Source organism: Platalea leucorodia (assembly GCF_965183815.1).
Source record: "Platalea leucorodia genome assembly, chromosome: 8".
In the NCBI taxonomy this organism is placed as follows: Eukaryota; Metazoa; Chordata; class Aves; order Pelecaniformes; family Threskiornithidae; genus Platalea; species Platalea leucorodia.
This window is the reverse complement of record NC_138830.1, coordinates 24522042-24546826: the sequence shown is the minus strand read 5'-3', so window position 1 is coordinate 24546826 and position 24785 is coordinate 24522042. Positions and strand designations below refer to the sequence as shown.

The 24785-nt window shown below is 48.7% G+C and overlaps 1 protein-coding gene across 4 annotated transcripts in view; it reads left to right on the top strand.

The window, feature by feature from the left end:
• Positions 1 to 6241: 6241 nt before the first annotated feature.
• ST6GAL1 (ST6 beta-galactoside alpha-2,6-sialyltransferase 1) overlaps positions 6242 to 24785 on the top strand; it is a 47130-nt gene continuing 28586 nt past the window's right edge. For 2 of the 4 annotated variants that reach the window (XM_082320239.1, XM_082320238.1), the window contains exon 1: positions 20216 to 20243. The gene's annotated coding sequence lies outside the window, so the exon portion shown is untranslated. Of the gene's footprint in view, positions 6318 to 20209; positions 20244 to 24785 lie in introns of those variants that run through there. The other 2 variants (XM_082320240.1, XM_082320241.1) reach the window with 2 other exon arrangements.

Sequence of the window (24785 nt, the reverse complement as noted above, 5' to 3'; positions counted from 1 at the left end):
ACGCAGGCAATGAACCCTGCAGGAGAGGTGGGTACTGGTGGCTGGGGAGGTGTTTGCGTGCCTAGGTTTGTTTCCTATGACAAGGCTAGGGCAGCAAACGTGTCTGTAGCTGCGTGGCCTTTCTTGTCAGAGATGCAGGAGTCGTGTGGTTGCCAGTCACTGGAGCAACAACAGACTTCTCCCCTCGGAGTATTGTGGAAATCAGACACAAAAAAGTGCATCTTGATGTTAAATTACAGTAATGGACTGGCAAGCTGTCCTGACAACCTCCATGCTGTGCTTCCAGTAGAAAAAAATTCTGGATATTTTATTAAATCACAAAGTTGCAGGGCTCAGGGTGAGCATGGTCTCAGTCCCAGTCCCTGGTTTGTCACATCGAGGCTCATTTGGAGTAAATTCTGCTGTGATGCTACAAGTGCAGCCAAGTGCCATGAGCATTGGCACTCCTGGGAAGTGCCTTTCCAGGCACTGCTGAAGTAGGCACTGTGTGAGCTCTTTTTAATCCTGTTTTGGATATAGGTTAAAAAGTCAGCATGCTGGATAGTTGAGTCCTGTTGGATACCTTGCCTTCCCTACTGTACGTCCTCAACTGAGGATTCAAAGTATCTGTCATCTTATGCGTAGCATGGCACAGGACATGCTGTAATCGGCATTTCCAGCACCCTTACAGCAACCTCTTCTTGCACTTCTTCAGGAAACCAACATCGGGACTGAACATAAAAGAATTTTATTTGTAGATCTTAAACCCACACCTCCCCTCCCACCCCCCCCAAATAGCAGAACGGAGTGAACTTCAGTTTCCAGTGAACCACCACAAAATGAGAGACCAAAGACCTCTCACTACCCCATCAGTTCTCTGGAAATCTTAAAAATGCGGAATCCGTGGCATGTTGCTGTGTTGAGCAATACCTTGCTGTGACTGCGGCCGAACTTCTTCCATGCATGAGCGTGGATCAACACACCTAAGGGCTGTAAAATCTGTCCCTGAACTTCCACATTTGCAACTTGAAAATGCAGTTAATTAGTTTGCAGATCAGTTCAGGATCTTAAGGTGTAAAGTGTGTTAAGGATGCAGGTCCGCAAATGGTAATTAAACTATACCCAGGAGAACCAAGGGGAAATTGCTAACTTTTAATATAAACAACACATGGCAAAAACATCCTGGTGCCTCCCAGCTAGGGACGGTGGAAGAGCCGTACCCTTTCCAGCACAGCATTGCACAGCATCATGCAGCTGATTATGAAAGTGTAAAATTTCTTTCTGAAGTATATTTAAAGCACCGTTCTTGATTTAAAGGAAAGAAGGGGTCACAGAGTAACATAGAGTTTGTAGAAACAGGCAGGAACAGCATACATTTGGACCTTTTGAGGTCAGTTGGCTTGTCATGAGTTCACTAAAAAGGAAAGTAAGCAATGATTTCCTTTCTTAAAGCTTGTCTAATAATTCCTTTAATTTCAGCCCTGCTGTAGGGAGTCAGACAACTCAATTAATTGGCATGAGAACACCCTGCAGAAGTATGCAAGCTGGTGCAACGCCCCTCATCGCTGGCTCTGTTTGCTACGGACGATGAACTGGGAGAAGCTGATGCCTTCTGGTAAGCAGAGCCAAAATCTCGGGTCCAACCCAAAGCAATCCTCCTATAGACTCTGATCGCGTGCTGGGTACAAAAACACTCTGTGGTCCGGATGAACCTGGAAACGGTGGTTTCTGCTGAGGCTGCCTTTCTCTGTTAAGTGTGTGCTGAGTTTTGGTGTATCTTTAAAGGTTTCTTAGATTTACTGCATTGAGTTCAGCTCAGATAAACTCATAATTCTTCAACTCTGTACATACATACACCAGGTAGAGCATGAAGTAGCTATGCTGGATCCACTGTTTCTTAATTCTGAGCTGGAACATCTCCTCTATAGGAGGCTCATAGAGCCCCCTTGCATTTTTCTGGGACTCTGAGGAGTGGTGGGGAATTGTATGTCCTGATGAGAACTACTTGAAAATGTTCTGTTGAATTTATTTTTCAGTTAATGAAGTTTTTTGCTGGATGGTTGTTTTGGTTTTTTTTTCCCCTAAACAAACTTAAGAAAAATATTTTTATTAAATTGCATCAAGAAAAACACTTCAAATTGAGCAGTTTCCATGTTGGAGTTCTTGGGTTTTGTTAAAATGTTATCACTAATGGCAGGTGCTGACAGGACTGGCTGAAGTGTCTGATCTTTTTTTCAGGGGTCTGCCTCTGGAGTGCCTTGTAATGAAACGGTTTAGTGCACACAGTCTAATTACTGTAGACTGACAATGACACTGGATGACTCAGCCAGCCCCAGACCAAGCTCATTTGATTTTTGAGCCATGTGGTTTGTTTGCATTTCACAGGGCACAAGAGAACAGAATTAAAACTCGCCTGTAAAAGCAGTTTCTGGCTTGGAATATTCCTCTGGAAAAGAAAAAAAGACGCTGCAAAACTTCTGACATGGTCACGGTGCCCTGATGTGCTTTTATCTTTGACCCACGATGGTTTACAGTACAGAGAAGAGAGGCAAGGCGTTTGGTGTGTTACTACTTCAGGGCTGTGCAATTCACCTTCACGGGGAAGACTGTTGTCTTTCCCTCTGCCAAAAAAAAAAAGTCACAAAACCAAACACTAAGAAACCCCATGCAGTGGTAGATCAGAGCCTGTGAAAGCTCTTCATGAGAGAAAATTTCTTCAGGAGAAAATTTCTGCCGTTGCACAGGGTGAAGGGATTCAGGCACATCCCAAGTGTGCTGCGACTTCTGTGCAACTGGTCTGCCCAGCTCGTGTGGTTTCCCTGCGATTCAAGGAGAGTCTGGTTAGGCCAACCGAGGAGGCGGCAGCTTATTGTCATAAAGCTATTAAAGCTTTAATCAGAGAGTTAAGGAATTGAAGATGTGACAAAATATTTTTTTTGTGTAAAAGCCACTCAAACCCACCTTTATAGGCCTCTCAGTAAAGGAGTCTTTGAGAAAGATTCCTTCTAGCAGCCCCATAAAAGCATTATCTATTGTTCTTCAACTTCTAATATTAGCAGGCACGGCGCATAAATATTAATCACTTCATTGAGCAGCTGAGTGCTTGCCTGTAATGTTTCCAACAGTGCACAGGTAAATGTGCCCTCTCCCTGCTGAGACAGTCATAACTAGCAGTTGCGTGAATATAGCCATGGGGGCAAAGCTGTCAGCCAGCAACCTACAGACCTGCCTGCTTCTTTCCACTAAAGCCACTGAGGGCACTGGAAACCAAACCCGATGGAGAATCAGTAATGCTGGGACATGCAGCAGCAGCTGCTGATGCTGGGGGTGGTACAAGAGTCCCTGAACTGGCCTGGGACATGGCTAGAACAGGACAAGTGTGTGCTGGGACAAAAGCTGCCTTCTTTATGCTGTTCCTCTTTCAAGGCTGCCCATCTCTTTAGGGTGACAAATGGAGAGGAGTGACTATGACTCCCAGTGCTTACCCTGTAATTGCTTGTTCTTCTGCAGCGTAGGAAAACATGACTTGGATGAGGATGCTGACGCTGGCTTTGTTCCCCAGAAAGAAGCGCCGCTGGAAGGTAGGAGTCATGAGCCTGAAAAAGCCAGCACAGCTCAGCACATCCCTCTGGAATTTGGATGCTCTCCCTTGCTTCCCCTGTGGTCTCCTCTACTGTCTGCCTGAGGGCATGGCAAGGCAAGTGGGTGAGGTTTGCCCCGCAGAGGCTCCTGGGCTCCAGCAAAGGTTGCTTTTGGTTATCTGCAGATTTTGTAAGAGTTTCCAAAGGTAGGGGAAGGTTTCCCTCCACCATGGGTGGTCCCTCTTCAGGCACCATCATGGTCTGAAACCTCGGTACAGCAAGAGGGGAGGAATGAACGGTGTCAGGAGGCAAGGGGGGAGTGCTTACAGTGGTTTGGGGCTTGCTGTACCATCCAGGCAGGTGAACTTGTTAAGTTATGCTCCTTCCTGCAAGCAGTGCAGCACAAGGGGAATCTGAGATGGAGTTTAGGACCAGCGAGAAGGGGACTTCTGTGAGAGGGGAATGGGTGGAGGGAGAGGCAGAAAGTGAGCCCGTGTGTTACCGACCGGGAGGGCAGGAGGCGTTTGCCAGCCCCTTGCACTGACAGCAGGTACCTACCTCTCTGCAGTCTAAGTGCAAAAGGACTGGGAAGATGCTCAGTGAAGGATTTCAGCCCAGGCTAAGACCTTTCCGAGCAAACATCCACATAAACATACCACAATTAGTGGTAAATGCGGGCTGGCCAGCTGCCCGTCTCACTTATGTCCCTACTCAAGAGCTGTGCAAATTCATCCTGCCTTCAGGGTCAGTGTAAGGTTTAACCAGATTTTAAATGCTAGGAAGTGCCCTAAACCATTTTGCCTATGCAGGAAAGCATCTGCTTGCTGTGAAACCCCAGCTCGAGTGCTGGTGCTCCAAGAACAGTGCTCTCAGCCAAGGATCCTGAAGGACACGGGGTGCCGTACAGAAATCTGGCCAGGACCCGAGCCCCATGCCCCAGCCTTGCACAGGCAAGCAGGCTCTGCCTCCCCGCTTCTCCCGGGCAATGCATCAAACTGCTTGTGGGAAGCACCCTACTCGGCCCCTCTGCAGCCGGGGAGAGGCACCAGGAGTCGGCTGCACTGCGCACGAAAGCTGCGTCTCCCTCAGGTGCCTGGCTCGGACTGGTGCTGGCCGTAACGGGAGCACCTGGGGAGAGCGCAGTGTTGCAATGTGAACCTGCGCAGTGTTGCAATGTGAACCTGCATTCCGCAATAGAGCTGTGGGTTATTTCTTTTCTGGGGGTTTGTTTCAAAATACTCTGTATGTCCTTGCAGATCATTCATCTTCTCTGATGTCAGAGAGCCCTTAGGAAGACCTCACCCCGGTGGGAGTGGAGAGGTCCGCGTGCAGGGGAACGTCACCTGCTGCCGAGGTGGGAGTAAGGACAGTGAGATGCCAAGCTTGGGCACAGGCTTGTAGGATATGACCCCAGATCAGAAGCTGACTCCTTTTGAGGTGGAAAAACATGGATACACCGCAGAAACAGTTTGCTTCCTCTTTCCAGTGGAGCAGTGGAAGTGCAGCAGCCAGGATAGGTACGGTGTGCCGTGTCCTGCAGCCTCAATTGCCCCCCAACGGGGAATGGCACTGATTTAAGCAGGACCCTGTTTTGGCTTGCATGGCCAGGGTCTCTCCTGTTCCAGAATTCAAGCTTTTATGATAACACTGATCAGATTACTTGCCTGGAGACTAAGTAGTTCATAACTTGGCAAAATGTCTTTGCTTATGCTAGTCTCTGCTCGTGCTTGTACGTTTGATGCAGAAATAGAAGAGGCTGAAAGCGGATAAAGCCTGAACCTAGTTTGAGCCAGAAAGTCACCGTGAGCCCCGTTTTCTGTGCTCCGGGCTGCAGGCAGCCCTCGGGCACGCGCCCTGGGCCGCTGGCACGCGCGGGCGCTGGGGCTGGCCCCGCCGGAGCCATGGGCCAGCGGGCCCGCCCGGGCTGGCCGTGACACAAGGTGCTGCCGGAAGCCGCCTGTGTCTTGCTAATGAAATACCGATACGTCTGCATTGTATATTCAAAATAAGGCTGTAGTAATCAAGAGAGATGGCAGCTTTGCCGGAGCTGGTCCCTGCCTGTCGTTAGGACAGGGGTACGATCGCTTTTTATTTCCAGAAAAAGCTCCCCCGAGGCGGGCGGGCGGGGAAGGGCGTTGTGCGCTCCCACTGAAGGGTTTCTGCAGGGGACAGGCGAACTCCCTCCCCGGCGAGCGCACCACCCCCCGGAGCCCCTCCGCGCCGCGCTCCGCCGCCGCAGCCGGGCCGCCGCTCCGGCTTCCGCCCCGCCAACGGCTTCGCGGGGCGCGGGCGCCGCCGTTACCGCGGGCACGGGGAGGCAGGTGCGGGAGGAGCCAGCGGCAAGGCTCGGCGTCCGCGGGGCGCGGGCAGCCGTTTCTCTCCTCCGCAGCTCTGCCGTGGCGGGGGGAGGAGGAGGATGAGGATGCTCTGAACGACTCGTCCTTTCCAGGAAAGCAGCCGCCCTGAGTTTCTGACCGGGCTTTACCGGTGCCAACCCCCCGGTACCGTTCACCGCCTGACACCCCTCACCTCGCTCCCTACCCGGGGCGGTGCTGCGGGCGGTGCCCGGCGGTGGGGCGGGGGCCGCTTGCCCCGTCCCCGGCAGAGGCAGCCGGGCTGGCGGCGGCGCCTCCCCCAGCGCAGCGGCCCCGGCCCCGGCCCCCGCCCTCCCGCCTCGGCGCAGCGCCGCGCCGGGGAGCGACGCTTAAATGCCTCGGCCGCGGCGGCAACAAAGGCGGGCGGCGGCGCCGGGCGGCGGTGAGTGACTGAGCGGGGCCGGGGCCCGGGCCCGGGCCGGGGCGCAGGTGCCGCGGGAGGGCGGGAAGGGCCGCGCCGCCCCCAGCCCAGCCCAGCCCCGCGGCCCTCGGGGGTCTCGGCGTGGCCGGGCCGGGGGGGACCCACGGGCGGTCCCCACGGGCGGTCTCGAGTGAGCGGCGCGGGGCACTCCCTTCATTGACAAGCGCTAGCTCCGCTGCGGCGTAACATTATTATTATTATTATTATTATTATTATTATTATTATTATTATGATTGCCGCATAAATACAAACTTTTAAGCGGTAGTTGTTGATGGCCGTAGCTGGCCAGGCTGCTCGTCCCCCCTGCCTCGGCCGGACACCCCGGCCGCTGCCCGGGCTCCTCTCCCGGGGCAGGGCTGGGAGGCGGCGGGGCCCCGGCTCCGGTCCCGGCGCCGCTCGGCGGGGCTTTGCCAGCAGAAATCCCGGTCGGTCCTGGCCGCGGAGCCGGCACGGAGGGAGGTCGGGCGGGGGATGAGGCGGGTAATGCCAACGGAAAACGTACCCTATGCCTCCAGCCCCTTCCTCTCCGTGCATTTGTGCCAGTTCTCACCTGAACGTAACCACTGGTCCTTGCTGGCGTGGGTCAGTCCACATGGACCTATGGGATATACACCGTAGGTAATTTTAGAAGTAGCTAGATACTGGTTTTTAATAGTTCACAGCAGGTTAGACTGCAGAGAGGAGCAATAATATTTAATGTGTTTTCTGTGTTGCCATGCATTAGTGTTTTCTTTTGGGGCAAATCTCGTTTGCCGTATTTACGAGCCCCCCTGCGAATCGGAGCGGTGGAAGGGGACCCAGGAAGGTAAAGGAATGGAAACTGCTCCTGCTCGGTGCTGTTTCCATAAGTGCTTGCTGCAACTGGATCTAATCACTGACAGTGTCAAAACAAAAATATCTGAGAGGGAAAAGGTGCCATCACAGGGCAGCTGGATGTAGCAGGAGATTTTCTTGGCTGTGAGGGAGTGAGAAACCAGAGCTGCCTATTGATGTGTGAGGAATGAATATAACTTGCAGTGTGCGATTCCTTCCTTAGTGGCACGCTCACCGGACTGTGGTTGCCTAAAAGGCTGGCAGCTAACCTGACAGGATTTTATGATGTTCCTTACACAAAGGATTGTGGAATAGTTTTCCTGAGCTGGGCTAACCTTAAATACGTGGGAGCACTGTGATGCATGCCTGCGACGGAGGGGAGACAGCAGAAGGAGACCCCAGCAGTGTGGGGCAGGCTTATCTAAAGTGTGTGAGCAAGGGGGAAAGGGGTGGCTCTCCGGCTTCAGCTTTTGCTGCAAAACCTGGTTATTGGCCTTGGTCGCGTGTGTCTTGGAGAGTTGTCCTCATCGGGTGGGGTCCAGGACAAGACAAGGTAACGAGCACACATCCCTTGCACTTCATAACCGTGCCCTTTTGCCTAGGTCTCAGTGTCAGGGAAGGTCTAAATGAAGCTTTGAGTAACCGAGGAGTTCATATAGACATGAGTGATGCTGAGCGTTCCCCTGGAGGAAGAATATTCCCAGGAAAAATCTTCCCCAGAAGGCCCCTGGGACAGAGGCCAAGAGCGTCTAATGAGGCAAACTTTTCCTATTAGCTGCAGCTTTTGCTGTTGGAGGGTGAGGGCTTGAGGGGCTGGAGTCAGCAGGCATGGGGACCTCTGAGGGCAGGCAGCCTTTCTCCAGGTCTCCTCTACTCCGGGCAGCCAATCTCCTTGCCTTGGCATAAGCCACTGCTTTGGAAGTGATGCAAGTGCTGAGTCTAGACAGATCATCTGTTTTCTTCTGGTTTAGCTAATAAATTGGTTTGCTGCTGCTGGAGGTGATGGTGCTGCAGAGACGAGCAGCTCTGTGGTGCCGAGGTGTGTGTCCTGGGGGAGCTCTGGTGCAGCCACCGTGGGTGCTGGGGACAGGACAGCCTTGTGGGGCTGCAACTTGGCTCCAGATAAATCTGTCCACTGGCTGTCTTTCCTTCATTTTATGGTTGCTTCCCTGAGGTAGGCAAAATACTGTGGAAGGAGCTCTGTTTTGGGCTGTGTTCATATGCAGCAGTGGTGAATTCGTGTGGACTTTGTGGGTATATTGTGGGGTCCTCTGCCTAAATGTGTGCCTCTGGCAAAAGCAGTGGCCTGGAAATCCTCCTTAGGAGATGGGCAACCCGTCCAGTGAGCGTTATGAACGGTGCTGCAGTGCTCAGCTGGGCATGCGTGTCTCTCGCTGACAGCAAATGTGAGGTTAAATTTCAGAAAACAGGAGGAATACATGATCATCTGTACCCAATTCCCGCGCAAACAAATATTTGTTGGTGAGGCTTTGATAAGCAGGCTGCTTCCTCTCAGTAACTTGGTTAAAACCAAACCATGGAAATGGAGGTGCATCATTGTTCACTGAGACCTAGTTTTCTAGGGACAAAATAGGCAAGTACTTAAATCTTTATTTGAAGCAATTACTGGCAGAGTCCTCTACTGCAGGAGCTGGAAATGCATGGGAGGAATTAGAGGTGCCAGTATGAGATGGCTGAGGGTGGTCCAATGAATGGCACAGTGGACGCAGCCAGTAACGTTTCACATCTTTAACTCCGTCCTTGAGACCGTGATGCAAGAGGAACTTGGCTGCAGAAGCAGATTACTGTATGTTCAGAGGCTTATTTCCCTGCCTGCCTCTGTCAGAGGATAGATGGCCCGCTGAAGGGCAGCCCTTTGCCGAAGGCAGTGCATGCACAACAGCGCCCATGCAGGCATCTTAACCACAGGCAGTTGTGAAGCTCACGCTTCTCTCTCTGCTTCTGTGTTGCACCAGGCTGGAGGAAGTGGAAGATGATAATGGGTGCTGGCCAAAATCCACGTCAGGTTGTCCTGTGTTTTGCTCTCAGGCTGGCTGGCACAGAGGAGATGTTCGAACTCAAGTTCTTCCACCTCCTGTGCTTCTGACCCGCTTGATCTGTTGCATTGCCAGCTTTTGAAAGGGTAGAAATGATGCAGCAGTCATGGTCGTCCTCCCTTTCCACAGGAGAGGCTAAGTGGTATGCACAGCCCTTGGTGAAAATGTCATTTTCCTGGTCTCAACATTCATAAAGATCACAATAAAAGATCTTACAGAATTGTTTTGATGATCTTTTACAAAATGCACAGACCTTTTCCATAGCCCTTGGATTTTGCTAGAGTGATGTAAGATGTAAATCACAGTTCTGCACAGGATTAGCAATCAAAGAGCATTATGAATCAATCTGATACTTTGTCTTAACCATAGCCCTTCTTAGATTGCTGACCTACATATCATAGCTTTCGCTATAACTGCTTTGCTGAGGACAGGCTTTGTTTCAGAGCATGAGGTGGCCCAACTGCTGGAGATCTTTGTGTTTGGAGAATGTTTTCGTTGCGATTATGTAGAGATGGACTAAAATTCCTGGTGACTTCAGATGTGCTTGAAGTCTGTGCTTCTTGACTGGTAACTTGTCTATGAAGTGTGAAATACAAGCAATTCCTTTGTTCTTTTAATTATAATTGTGCTGATTAAAAAACTAGAAGATGAAATAAGATGCTTTCAGTATAAAGTGCTCTTCGATGTCTAGCCAGCAGGAATCATTGTTATCAGATGTTCTAATCACTTGTGTGATTAAAAACCTTGGGAAAACTTATATATTTGAGCCACTTGCTTATAGGTAAAAATCAAGGTTTGTTGCCATTCTGAAATGTGCACTGCAGTTCAGCCTTTAGTGAGATGTGAACCCCAAGCTTCCTCCATAAAATCCCTCCCTGAGGTTCGCTAACGGTACCGATGCGAATGCATATCTGCTTTTTCCAGTCACAGGTGAGTTTTCCTTCTGATTCCTGGAGTAACGAGGTGAATGATGATGAAAAGGAGGGTCCAGAATTGGGTCTGTGAAGCAGTGACTTACCTGTTTTAAGGCAACACTTAAGCCCATTCCTACCAGTTGTTACAATTTCAGCTCTGCAAGATAGATCCCTTAGTTTGAAGGATGCTAGGAAGCAATGAGAAGTGCATGTACGAGTCTGTGTGTGCTTCCCAACGTGTGCCAGTAGACTGCACGTGTCCTTCCTGGTGTGTTCACTGGTGCCAGGGTTGGTAAAGGTGCAGTGTGTGTATGGTAGCATGTTTACCTGCAGATCTTGGATATGAAATCTAATTTGGTCCTAGAAGCTACTAGGATCTCATCTGTAAAAGAAGTAACAGGGCTGCATGATTGAGCACCTCTGTGCAATGTGGAAGGTCTGTCCTCTAGTTTTTTATCTCAGCAGGTCCCAAGTGGTGCCTTTGCTTAGCTTGGGTTTGCTGGTCCCTCAGCAGTGTTTGGAAGCTGCCTGCTGAGTTTGTGCCTTGTGTGCTTGGCTTGGGGTGTCTCTGAACTTAAAACTCTGCCAGCAAGTCATCAGATTATCTTAAATATTTGCTCATGATCTGTTGCTCACCAGTTGTCACAACCTCTGTTCTCAAACAAAGGTTGCACAGAAAGCTGCAACACAGCATCTTGCTTACTCTTACATCCTTATAGCTCAAAAAAGATCTGTTTGTGAGATCTTTATTTAAAATAGAAACATTGCACAGAATATCCCCCCTTTTACCAACAGGATGCTGAAGGGCGGGCTGGCCTCTGCTTTTTCACATTTACTCCTGTGCCCCAGATGCCTTTGCCTGGGAACGGTATGTCTCTACAGGCAGAAGAACAGAGCTCTTTGCCAGGCTGTGCTAACATTTCTGTGTGCTCCTGATGTGTGTTTCCTCTGGGAACTGGCAGCTACTGAAAACTAACTGAGCGAAGCTGCTTGCTGGTACGTACCTCTGTGCTGCTGGAGGAAGCAGAGAACCTAAACGCATCCAGCACAGGATGCCAGTCTGTCTGTCTGTACGTTGCATGCTGATCTTCATTCAGCAGCTCCCATGGTACTGGTAGGCGTGTTTGTCATGGAGCCCGGGCTTGTGCCTGGGATTCCTGGGGGTGAGAGAAACTGGAAACAAGCTAACGCTCCCCTCATAAATATTGCATCCATTCCCACTTACGATGGATGAAGCAGTTTGCATTTTCAACTGTAAAATTTTGCAGAAAAACGGAAGTTGTTGACAGCAGTGAATAATTTTTTTAATATGCATTATGGCTTGCCCTTTGTATCTTTGTAATACAGCATTCGCTGATTAGAAGATCCAAGGGATTCAAATCAGCCTGACTGCGTTCACTGGATTTTCTGCAAATACCCTGCGTGTGCCAGCAGAGTCCCCTGTCCGTGGGGAGAGTGTGCTGACACTCGACGGGATGGGATGACAACAAAAATTGTCACAGCAATCTTGCAGCAGTGATAGCTACTTTCTAAAATGGATCTCCTGGGGACTAAGAGAGCTCCGTGGTCATGGTTTCCCCCTGCGGATGACTAATCTCAAGGAGCTGCTTTTTATCTTGAAATAACATTTAACTCTCAATACCAGAGTAGTGAGTTTTTTGTTTTTTCTAGATTTGTTTGTAAGACAGAATCCTCAGGAAATGCTGCAAGCAGAAGGGTAGTATAGAGCTCCTTCGGAACAGAGCAGCTCAGGCACAGAGCATCTCAAAAGCAATTAGTTTGTATTTTAAATAAATAAATACAAAAAAATCTTCTCTGATTGCTCAGAGAAGATACCTGGGCGCTACGAGTTGCATTGCCTAGCAAGACTGAAAATTTGAGAATGATCCATTGTTAGCTAAGTTGGGATGTTATGTTTCTTTATTTGGTTAAGGTTTGGTTTTTCTTTTCCTCCTTCCCCCAAGGTATAGTTCTGCATAACTTAAAGATTTTACTTTGGTCCAGGGATGGATAATCGTTGTGTTGTTTCTTGATCGTCCCTATGACCCAACTGTAATCCTGCCATCCTTTGTGCTTGCAAGGGGTCTTAAGGAAATTAGAGATTTGTATGTACAAGATTATAATTGTTGGGATCAAACTACATATTTTTTGTTTTGTTTACATTTTTATATGAATTTATATTAATACTCCACCCAGCTCTTATTTCCCCAGCAGAGATTCAGTATAAAGAATTGTTGGGGAGTTGGGCACTTTTTAAGTGAGGCCCATTAGCAGAAACGGAGCAGAGATGGAAACATCGTGTTCTGGCTCCTTTGTGCTGATTGTTCACGTGCGAGTCTGACCGAAATACTGTATATGTTTTATCAGAGCCTGGAAGGTGCTGGATGGATTTTGCTCTCATCCGGATAATTGTGTCTGTGAATTTGAAGTTTGTTTCCTATTAACAGCTGTTCTTCCAATCTTGAAATTCACTTTTCACAAATGCTTATGTCCATGAAAGAGTGGAGCTTTCCTGGGAAGATCATAAAAGAGCGGCCAGTTGTGCCTTAACAAATTCCTTCCAGAGCGTGATGGCATATATTTTATGGAGCCTGTAACTCTGTTTATGAAGCTGCCTTATGCCTCTCTGAACGAAACACATCGTGGAGGGGAACCTCCTCTCCAGTAAGTGACATGCTATGAGTTACCTCCAACAAATGCTGCAGAGGCAGGTTTTAATGGAACAGAGATGGGATTCAGGTTGAATGAATCGGGAATAGAGCTGAAGGAAATAGTCACAAGAATGTGTTTTAGTGTTGGAGGCAGGCGGATTCCTGAAGACAAAAATGGGATTGATTGATAGAAATAAATATTGCTTGTGCCTGTAACGTGACAGGGTATTTTGAGAGACGTGAGAGCGTCCAGCTGGAAAAGAAGGAAGAGCAATGCTGGAAGGACACTTCAATTCAAGAATGACTTGCATGATGGGTTACTCAGGCTTTCTGCTCACAATACAAAGTGGCGACTGAGAGATCATTGGCATTTTTCAGGCTCCTCAAATTTAATTTAAAGTGTGTTTAAAGAACAGCTGTCTTGAATCTGGCAAAATGAGTAGTTCACCTGTGGATTGAGGAGTTGGAAAAGTTGATGGAGACTTGGCATTGAGCAGTGGCCCCATGTGTTGCACGCATGGACCGCTGCCGTGCTGACCGTGCCGAGCCGGCAGCAAGGCTGCATGCTTTGTATCAGAGATCTGGAAAGTGTAGAGAGATGGGAGAGCTGCACGGAAGGAATCTCCTTTTATTCAGGTTCATCTGCTGATTTTCAGAGCAGTCACTACTTGCTGTCTTCTATTTTATTCTTTTATAACATAGTGTGGGTGTGGAATGGGAATATTTTAGGTCCTGTGGATGCAGCCCAGCAATTTCAAATGTGGTTAGAAGTGCGTTTTTAAAAATCGAGGGGAACTCCTTCAAGTCGGCACCTGGGGTAAAAATCAATTTAATTTTCAAGTGTGGCGTAGCTACCTTCTGCCTTTCTGCTCTCAATTTTGGAAACTTCTTATCACTTTGTAAATCACTTTGTAAATCACTTTGCAAATCACTTTGCAAAACACCTGTCTCTTTCAGATGAACAACACTGATGCATTTCAATGAACTATGTATTCTAAGGTTGAGAAGTTTTCCTAGTTATTATGGAAGTGCAATTGGAGAAATATTTTATTAGGTATTCATGGATTGTTTAATTAGATGGATAGATGATCATATACTTGAAATCTAAGGAGAAAAATTCAGAAAGGTTAATTAAGGATTAGTTGTAAAATTTGATGTCAGAAATAGTGTTAAGTTTCAGCATGGACACTCTTAATTAAATATAGTTTAGTTCATGCTGGAAGTGAATGGAAATGAAGGAAATGTAAGCTTACCGTAGCTACAGATGTGAGAGTGTACCAAGGTCATTAATGCATATTAACTCATACTTTTAAAATTCATGCCTGCCTTTAATTTGGCTTGATTTTTGCCATCTGTCTCCATGCAAACAACAGTCTGGAAGCCTGACTTTTTTTGAGGTATTGCAGAAATGCCTTTTTCACCCTACTATTCCTTCACCACCTCTGAGCTGAGATTTTATGCTGGGTGAGGACGGCAAGTAAAACCCTGCAGGTAATACTGCAAATACTTAATTTTGCGCCAAAACATTGTCTCGCTGGTGCCAGCGTTTCACATCTGTGACTTGTTCTCAGCTGTAAACGTCACGTCCTGCCGCGCGTGCACCGGAGCAGGTCGGTGCGGCAGTGGGGTGGCTGCCTCTGGGGCTGCGGGAGCAGGGGCAGGAAAGGGGTAGCTCTGTCACAGCTGCTTCTGCTCACAGCTCAGCTCCACCGTCGGCAGGGTTTTAAGCTGAGTCTTGGGCCGCCCATGTGGCAGAGCCCTTATCGGGCAGCGCTCAGCCTTCTCAGCACCTTGAGGGTGGCCTGATCAGCAGCTGAGCTGATAAAACCAATCGCTGCTGTCAGGAGGTCTCAGGCCTTTCTTCCCAGCTTTCACCCATGTGGACCTCCCTTGGTTGCCCTAACTCCCTAATCTGGAAGAAAACAAACCTGGGGTGTGATTAAACACTACACAGGGCTCGCAGTAAGCAGAGGGAGCAGCTGCAAGCGTGTTGCCCCAACACATGCTGTTCTTGGCCAGCTGGCACCTGGGGGCTGCTGGACGGTGACGATGACTTTTGGAGAGTGTGGCCCACCGTTTCTGCCCTAAGCTCACCTGCCAGGATTTGGGTAACCGCAGGCTGTGCTGATGGTTGGGCTTTCATGGCTAGCTTTTTCCATTGCTGGCTGCTTTTCTAAACTGAAAACACTCAGGCTAGGCAAGAAGGTAATCACGTCCTTCTTCTCCCCATCTGAGACTGTCCCACAGGCTATTGCATGTTTTAATGCTGTGTGTCTCAGTCTTGCAATTGTTTTAAAGCATTTCTTAGATGGGCAGCCTAAAGAGCACCTTGCAGGCATGCCCAGTATATCGAATCCGCACACTTTTTCCCTTGGCCAAATGCCTGGCTAACCATATGCTCCAAGAAACCTTCTCCTCTTTCCAGTATTGTTCCTTCTAGTCCCTCTCAGCTCCTGCCAGATTCCTAAGCAGCCATCTCCTAGAGAGCTTTGGGTCTCTCTGGTCCTTGAGCATGTTTGAGCCCCCCTACATCCTTTGCTTGCTTTGTCTTAGGTTTCGTGAAAACAAACTCTGGAATAGGGAAAAAAAACCCAAAACCACCCAACCAAAAAGAAGTCCCAAACCAAAAACCCCTCCAAATGTCCAGATGCATTCTGCCTCTCTTCTCTGTAGTTATGCTTCTTGTTTTTCGTCAAACTGAATTTAGCTGTTGGCATTATTGCTAGTTCTAATGAAATTTTTTTATAGCCAGTTACCAGGAGACTATTAGCTGTGTGTTTTGTGTCAAGAGGTAGGTGTCCTGGTTCAGAGCAGATGAGCTGCAGAAACTACCCCCTTAAAAAAAAGCCTGGGGAGAAGCTACTTTGGTGTTGCTCACTGGAAAAAGAGCAGTTCTTTAGCTCTGGTTTGGGGAGGAGGATCAAGGAAGTTGAGTTTATCTTGAAGAAGATGGGTTTGAAATGGAAATGTTTGTGTTTGCAGTACCTTGTCTGGGGAGAGCGGTAAGAAACTCCTGTGAAGCTGGTAAGTGTAGAAAAAGGATCCTGCTGGGAGGGGTATTGCCTGGGTGAGGCTGCTGCTGAGTGGAAGAGATTGGATTAGTCATAATTTGCACAGGTAATCTTTCTTTATGGACATAATGTAGCTCCTGTTTGAGACATGGCTGTCGTGAGGGTTGGGTGTCTTTCTGTTACTGCACTGTGTTCTGGTGAAGCGTGGGAAAGAAAGTCCTGCTTGAACTTGCGTTTCAACAGACTAGCTTCTAGCTCTGTTCACGGGAGGGCGGTTTGATAGCAGGGGATTTCTTTGCTAGCGTGTCCTGATAACGTCACAACTTTGGCCTGCGTTTCTACAGGCATATAGCCAAGATGGCAATCAGCAACTGGATTTTCAATTCCTGCCCTTGAGGGCTGTAACCCTGTTCCTGGGTAGCAAGAGGTTGAGGTCTGGCAGCGGCAATTGCATCACAGAGTCATAGAATTGTTAAGGTTGGAAAAGACCCTTAAGATTGTCAAGTCCAACCATTAGCCTAGCACTGCCAAGTCCACCACTAAACCATGTCCCGAAGCACCACATCTACCCATCTTTTAAATGCCTCCAGGAATGGGGACTCAACCGTTTCCCCAGGCAGCCTGTTCCAGTGCCTGACTACCCTTTCAGTGAAGAAATTTTTCCTAATATCCAAACTAAACCTCCCCTGGCACAACTTGAGGCCGTTTCCCCTTGTCCTGTTGCTTGTTACCAGGGAGAAGAGACCGATCCCCACCTCGCTACAACCTCCTTTCAGGTAGTTGTAGAGAGCAATAAGGTCTCCCCTCAGCCTCCTCTTCTCCAAACTAAACAACCCCAGGTCCCTCAGCCGCTCCTCGTAAGACTTCTAGACCCTTCACCAGCTTCATTGCCCTTCTTTGGACACGCTCCAGCACCTCAATGTCCTTCTTGTAGTGAGGGGCCCAAAACTGAACACAATGAAACAGTCTTCTCTATGAACCATTGGTGGGGAGGATAAGATGCTTTGCTCATATGTTGCATGGAGAGGGTTTGTTGGCTGGCTGGCACTGGTGACCTGGGGAACCGTGGGCTCTGTAAGTGGCCCGAGAGGCAGGTAATTGCTCCAGCCAGTGCCTCTGCTCCAGCTTGTTCCCAGACCACCTCCAAGTCCTTGTCTTAGTCTTCTTCATTGACTAATCCTGGTCTGAAGCTCCTCAGCATCTCATTCTGGTTCTTAGCTGAGCACTTGTCTGGGCTTCCTATCCTGCTCCTCTGCATCAGGTATACCTGTCCTACCCAGACTCCTTCGTTCCTTGCGTCTTCTCCTCATCTGACTGGCATAAGCAGTGGGTGCAGCTGTCTCTGCTAGTGGTGGCATGCGTTCCTGTCCCTGCTGTCCAGCAGGACACCCTGCAGCAGCATGCATTGGTGCCCTCCCAGCCATGCTGGCACCTTGGTCTGAGCTGCTGGCGAGAGGGAGCTGCTGCACTGCTTGGCCTGGGGCAGCTCCTGGATGGTGTGCTGCTCTGCAGTTGTTTAATGATTTTCTATTTAACCGTAATTAACCCGACAGGCAGGGTTTTGATTATTATGTTGTAGAAGAGTTGTGGTGGCAAGACTTCTATTTTTGGGATGAATCAGCATTAACAATGAAGCAATAAACAAATACCATTTCTTTTACAAGAACACAGACAGCAGGATGTTTTCCTCTGCCAAAGCAGCTGTCAGGCAATTGGTTATGCTGCAGCTGGGTAAGGTGGGAAGGAGAAATAATTTCTCACCTGTAGAAAGAAGCTAAGCCATAAGTCTCTGCCAGCTGCCAGTGGGAGGGATGCTGAATGACAGGAGAGACTTGCTGCCTCCTCTCACCTCCTGGTCCCACTACCTGTGATTACTGACTGTTAGTGCACATACCTGTCACACTGGAGCCGGGGTGTTACTAGGGTATTAATTAATTCCCTTCAGGCAGATAAACTCACCTGGGCTGGTACTAGACCTTCAGCATCCTCCAGTATCTTTCCATACAGATCCTCTGTCTGAGGAGGGGAGAAGAATTAATGACAAATTAATGATAATTTTTACAACATTGTTGTGCATGAGGGGGTAATCTTGGGTCCTTACTTAACCTTGGCATCTTCCAAGGTATCTTCTCTTCCAGTAATTCTCTGCTAGTGTTCCTGGTGGTGCAAATGCTTGCCCTGTAGAAATGCAGTGTTGATGAATTGTCAAACTCAGGGTTGACCAGCAGGCAAGGGGGCCTGATGGCTCTCGTGCTCATGGCTTGTAGGACAAGCGCTGAGGACTCAAACTCTGCTGAGGGACGCTGCCCATCCTGCGGCTGGTGGCTCCCAGCACAGGCTCTGTGCATGTCTGGAAGGAGCCAGGTGGCCAGAGATGCTCCTGAGCAGGCAATCTCGCTGTCGTGCTGTGCTGAGGGGCATGTGTCCCCTCGATCCTCTTGCCTCCCAGAGGTACTGGTGAATATTTCTCAACATCATGCCCTGTTATTAGGAGGGAGCGAGCGGACTTGCTGAGCAGCTCCCTTGGCCCCAGCCTGGACGTTGTGCTTCCTCTCACAGCTCTGTGGCTGCCCCAGGCAGAAGCTGCACGCCTCTGATGGCATCTCTGGGTTCGCTTTTCAGTCACGTATAAAGGCAGACTTGGGCAGGGAGGGGGAAGCTAGAGGTGAATTGTTGTACGTTTTTAAAAGTGGTGTCCCTGAAGAAGTGCTGCATGGCTGGACAACCGGTTGGCAGGGCTTCCTCAACCACCTGTGCTCCTCTGCATCCCTTTACTCTCCTGTTTGCATTGTTTCTCTAACTTAAACATGCCCTTACTGCAGACCACAAAGGGGATCTTGCTGCTCTGCTGAGCTTGCTGGCTGGGGATTTCCTAGGCTAGCATGTAAATGTGCTGGGGCTCAGGCTCATCATTAGTCATCCAGCCTTCCTGTACTGCATTACAGCTGTCCTGTGCTCTGCGTGTCTAAATTTCCTTGCCAGAGGGTGGCTTGCTCTAATTGCTTGCTGTGATGGCTGACCCCTTGCTGCGTGAGGTGGCTCTCAAAGGTGCAGCTATGCCGAGGTACGCTGCTGGCCAGGAGAAGCGAAGAACGTTATTTTTAATTCTAGCAGCCGTCTCTTTCTGTTTTCCTCCCCTTTGACCTAACGCTCAAGTGTCATTTAGTTTCATTATTTCTCACCCAGAGAGAACCTGTACCAGCCGGGGCTGGTGGGACTTCAGCGCTCGTGGTAAGGCATTGCATGCTGGTGTCTCTGCACTGAGCAGCAGCCCTCTTCTTTTTTCTGTCTCCCTCCTTTCTTCCTTTTTACCTCTCTTTTTTTCTATCTTCCTCCCTTTCCTCATCACCCAGACTTTGTAAAGCCTAAGCTTACCTTTGTTCCACTGCTTTCCCTCCCCTGTTGCAGTGTGCTGCAGTGGGTTAGGGTCCTCGGATGGTTTGAGCTGGCAGTAATTCGGGATATCAGCATATTAGGACCTCTCCTTAAGCTGTGAGCGCTTGGGTTCCCTGCTCAGAGCAGAAAGCTAGGCTCGGAGGTGAAACATATGCCAGGCCATGCACATACACTGGAAATTTGCCCAGGGCAGGATAATTATGGGAGGCAGCGTTTTTCAAGTGGACCATGTGCTCTCACTGGCTAAACAGTCTTGTGATTAATATTTTATTTAAGAGGATTTTAGGACACGTGCTGCAGCTACACTGAGTTTCTTTCAGAAGTAGGGGAGAGGTTAGAAAAACAAACTCTGTAAAGGCTCTTTTGTGTTTCCTGCAAGGGTCATCAGATAAGTGCAGTGCATCACTGCTCCGTTGCATCAGCATAGGCGGTGGGTTTTGCTATTAATGGTTCAGTGGGAGAGGGATCTGCGAGAGGGGCTTTGCACATGCATTTATACAGGCTGCATTGCTGAGATCTCCTTAGGGATCCAGAACTCCAGTGCTAAGGTTGAGTTCTTCTGTCCTGATCTCGGCATTGCCAGCTCTCCCTGATCCTGGCTCCTGGCATTAGACTGTGGGGAGTTGTGCAGCCAGCAGGTCTTCACCAGCAGATTTTGCCTTCAAAATTAGGCTCTGTGTGCTGTTTTACTCAAGCACAAGTTATGTTTAAAGGTGTTGGTGGCTCGGTTGTTGGTCTTACCCAGGACACCCTTGCTCGTGGTGTGGGCACAGCAGCATCTGCAGGATCTGGGCATTTCCGTGTCACTGCTGACTTGCTGTGTGGTCCCGGTTCAGTCCAGTGGTTTCTGATCAGTCTGATGTGGCTGTCTAAAATCTTCCCCTTCGTTTCTTTCCTAGGCTAGAGAACTCAATTAAAAGGGAGATGCATGCACAGATGTGCTCCCTGTCGTGGCATCTCCTACAGATCTTACCTGTCAATCTGCTTCTGTCTGGAAGGGTTTGACAGAGACTGCTGTGGATAGTGAAGGAACCTGGAGATGAAGGTGATGACCATGGCTCTTCCTCTTCTTTTCCCTGCCCTTCTTTTCCCTTTTACATGCCTGCAGCAAGAGCATGGCTGCTGTTGGTGTGATGAGGCCACATACACTCAGAGTCACTGCTGTTTGCACTGGGGCTGTCTCGTGTTGCATGCGGAGTTGGGAGGACGGTAAAGAAAACGGGAAGGGTTTTCTGCCATTCCCCTTGCAACTATCCTATATTTCTCTTTTAAAGCAAAATAAAACATTTATTCTGCTTCTTGTGGGAGCCCTTGTAGATGTTGATACGTATTGGTTATGCTCCAGAGGTACGTGTCTAAGATCCAGTGATTATTCTGACTTGCATAAAATTAATATAAGATGTGTGCTGGGGCTCGTTTCAGTTAGGGCTTTCCCCAGAAGCCCTCTGGGGATATTGCCTTTAGTGCTAGGTTAGAGTAATGAGCTGGCTGCTTTCACAGCTGACCTCTGCTGAACATGCCTGAAGTGCTTTCGTTGTTGATGCCACTAATTTTCCTTTCTATTACTCTTCCCTGCTGGCATCCTGCCCCTTATTGCAGCGCTGCAAGACTTCAGCAGTGTCATGGTTTAATCCCAGCCAGCAAGTAAACACCACACAGCCACTCACTCACCCTCCCTTTTCCAGTGGGATGGGGGAGAGAGTCGGAAGGGTAAAAGTAAGAAAACTTGCGGGCTGAGATAAGAACAGTTTAATAATTGAAATAAAATAAAATAATAATGATGGTAATAATAATAGTGAAAAAGAAAACAATAACAACAACAAAGAACAAAACCCAGGAAAAACAGGTGATGCAACTGCTTACCACCCGCTGCCTGATGCCCAGCCTGTCCCTGAGCAGCGATTGCTGCCCCCTGCCCAGCTCCCCAAGTTTCTATACTGAGCATGACGCCATACGGTATGGCCTAGCCCTTTGGCCAGTCTGGGTCAGCTGTCCTGGCTGTGCCCCCTCCCAGCTTCTGGTGCACTGGCCAGAGCATGGGAAGCTGAAAAAAGTCCTTGACTGGTGTAAGCACTACTTAGCAACACCTAAAACATCATTGTGTTATCAACATTATTCTCATCCTAAATCCAAAACACAGCACTATACCAGCTACTAGAAAGAAAGTTAACTCTGTCCCAGCCGAAACCAGGACAGGCAGCTGCCTCCTGGGATGACTAGCTAGTCCAAAAGATCCGTATTACGTATTGAATATTCCTAGAGCTCTGTGCTTCAGCTTTGGGCCTGATTAGTCCAATAATTGCATGAATGCTGCTACCCTTTGGCATACAATTAGTGTACACCATGAGGTTTTGATCATGCAAAGCAAGGCTCTTGGGCAGCCTGAGCCCTTGCAGTGACTGGGGAAGGTGGTGATGCTGGGACTCCCGCCTTTTCTCTTGCGCGTGGGAAAGCTAACTGGGTAGGGGGTATTTTTAGAGGTGACTGCAAATACAAGTATTGGGTTTATGCCTGCTTCATGTGGGCAGAAGGTTTGGGAGGACCTCGTTGTATAGCTGCTTCTTTAAATCCTTAACTTGCTGGCATGAAGAGTGCCAGATGTTGCTCCCTGCTTCCTCCTCAGCATGGAAACATGCTGATCTCCTCTCCTCACTTAAAACCTGAATCTTTAATATAGTAAATGCACCACCCTTTCTTCCTTTCTGGCCAGGGAACACTTCTCCCTCCCAGTGTTCTATTACCTTTAGCATTGTAAACTGAAACGCTTGGGCTGGGGTGGTGGTGCTCCAGCAGCCCGCCTAGCTGGGGGCTGCTGGATTTCCATCCCCAAAGAGGGCAGAGAGCAGCCAAAATTTGCACAGATGTCAAGCCGGAGCAGTATGGGGCCTGGGGAGCGTTGGCAGGAGTGGCAGCTCACTGCTGGAAGTAGGTGAGTGGAGAAGAAAGAGCGTGGCACATTGCCTTGGGCATCTTTGGCAGCCACTCTTTTCATGGGGAAAGAAGGAAATTAAGCTGGAGACAGCTTGACTTCTGGTTAGGTGGGATTTGGATAGAGAATAGAGAATCAAAAAAACAGGTCAGTCATGGAGCTCTGCCCCTGTAAAATTTTTTTTGTTTTTTTTTAGAACAAGGGGGTTTTTTAGTTTTGTTTTTCTTCATTGTTCCTCTGTGGAAATCCTCTGCTTGCTGGACAAAGATGTGTCTTGATGTATGACCTCAGGCGGGCTGGTGAGATAGCAGGATCTCATGTAGACATGGGAGTCATCCTCTCTCATCTGGTGTGGGAGCATGGGGCAGCTCTGTGTGCCTGTGCTAAGTACAGATATGCAGCAGTAACTGATTACTATTATTTTGGCCTTGGTTGGATGCCAGTCTTTGGGACATCTGAAATCTGAGGCCAAGCCAACCTCTCAAGCACAGGTTTACTTTTAGTGCAGAGAGATTCCTTCTCTTAACGTGCTTTGGTAACACTGAACTGAAGAGTTATCTTCCATTTGTGCCAGGACAAAACCTTTAGCCCCTTTTGAAACACTCAGAAGTCTTCCTGTTGAACAGTCAAACCCAGTCCCCTGTTACTAAATACGGTTTCAGACTAGGCAGCCTGATTAGGCCTGGCTTGTAATATGCAAAGGCTGCTGGGGGAGTTCAATATTTGAAAACCAGCAAAGTGATATATTTGGTCTGTAATATCTGTATCTCTCAGTCTGCCCAATCCTCTTGTCAGCAGTTACACCGTTTAGTATGTTAGTATTTGAAATAGAAAAGGGCCTTTTCTCTTTCCTCCTTCGGGCACATCTGAAATAGGGAAGTAAAACCAAAAATAGGCACGCTCCCCCCTTCATCCCCCAGTGCTTCATGTAGCTGTGTGGGAGCCACTGACCCCCCCCCTGCTCCTTTGGACAGTGGCTTGTGGCTGAGCAGAGCCTGCCCGTTGGAGAAGAGGGGCTGTTGATGTGTTGGGTCTAGATGGCCGAAGGCGGAGGAGAGAAGGACAGGGATGTGCTTCGTTGTGTTGCGTCGAAGTTTAGCAATGGTTCTTCAAGGTGGGTGTCCAGACCAGTGGAGTGTGCTCAGCAAAACCTTGAACCACATATACTAAAATACAGTTTCCATTAATGATAATAGGATGATACATATGTAATTGTACTGTGTAAGATTAACAGAGTAATTAATTCCATGTACTTGACGCTGAAGTGTGGTGCCAGCCCATCTGCTTGTTTTTTGCTGCAGTTTTGCACATGCTTTAGAGATGGCTCCACCAGTGCTATCAGTTTGGAGCAGCTTTCCTCTGTCAGGAGTTGGCTGTTGGTGTGTGTGGCTCTATGGCCGCTCTGGCCTCAGCCTGTTTCTGCATATGCAAGGCTTCTGCTGTTTTACATGCATGAGGTCCGTGCTGGGGTACATTACGGCAGAAGACACCCATCTCAGACATTGAAGCATCCTGTGGGACTCATGCATCATCTCTGAAACATCCTGGTGAGCAGAGGACACAACCCCAGAACAGGCACTGCGTGCAGGAGATCCGGGAGAGATGGGAGAAAAGATGGCCAAAAATGGCAATAAGGAAAGGACTTCCAACAAGGAAGGTTTGTGGAGGGTGGGAGGAGGGCCGGAGGTGGGTATACGGATCCCACCAAGGCAGGGGGACAGCTGCCTGCCACTGCACTGTGAAGGAAGGCCACGGAAATTAGGGCTTCCTTTCGTGTGGTGCCAGTGCTGGATGGGGTGTGAAGGGCCTTAGGGAGGATTTCATAGGAGCAAGAAGAGAGTCCTGAAGATGCAGACACAGTAGGAAGGCACCTGGTTTCTCACGGGTAGCACGTATAATCCATCTCTAGCCCTCCTCCCCGCCTCCACGCAGTGCTGTGCATCCTTTAGTCTCTTAAAAATAGCTCTTTTAAGTACCACTGCAGTCAGAGGAGCGGTTTTGCTGAGCGCTAACCACCAGCGCTGCCGTGCGAGTGTGTGATCAGATGGTGCAGAGCACAGCGCTTTCATCTCTCCTGGCAGCCACGGCGTCCTGGCGAAGTCAGAGGGTTCAGGGGAGCCGGCACCTCTAGACAAGCGCGTGGGAAATTTCTGCTCGGCTTCCCTGCTCTCACACAAATGGTTTTCACTTCTGGGCTGTAATCTGCCGAGATCTCTGATGTTTGGTTAGCTTGTAAAGACCTCCCAAAAAAGGCACAGGAGGTTAGCTGCAAGTGTTCTCATTTCTGAAGCACTGATGCTCACATTGTATTTGAGATGGCTACAGATAAAGCCTTACAGAGATCCAGACCAGATAAGGCTTTATACACAACCCAACGTGAGAGCAACCTAAAAACTTTGATTTTTTTTTTTTTTATAAGGCTTATAATTTTTACCCCTGTACTTTGGGAAAAAAATTGAAAATTATTGTTCCTAACAGACTTCAGAAAATAGTCATCAGACTGATGCATTTTTTTAAACTAGTGATTTCTATATTTAATAACTTAAGAAGAAGGAAGAAAAATTCAGAGATGACGACTTGTAATTTTCCTTGATGACATACAACTCTGACCTATATGCGTATTGGACGGCTTATGAAAAAGCTTTTATTTCAGCAATA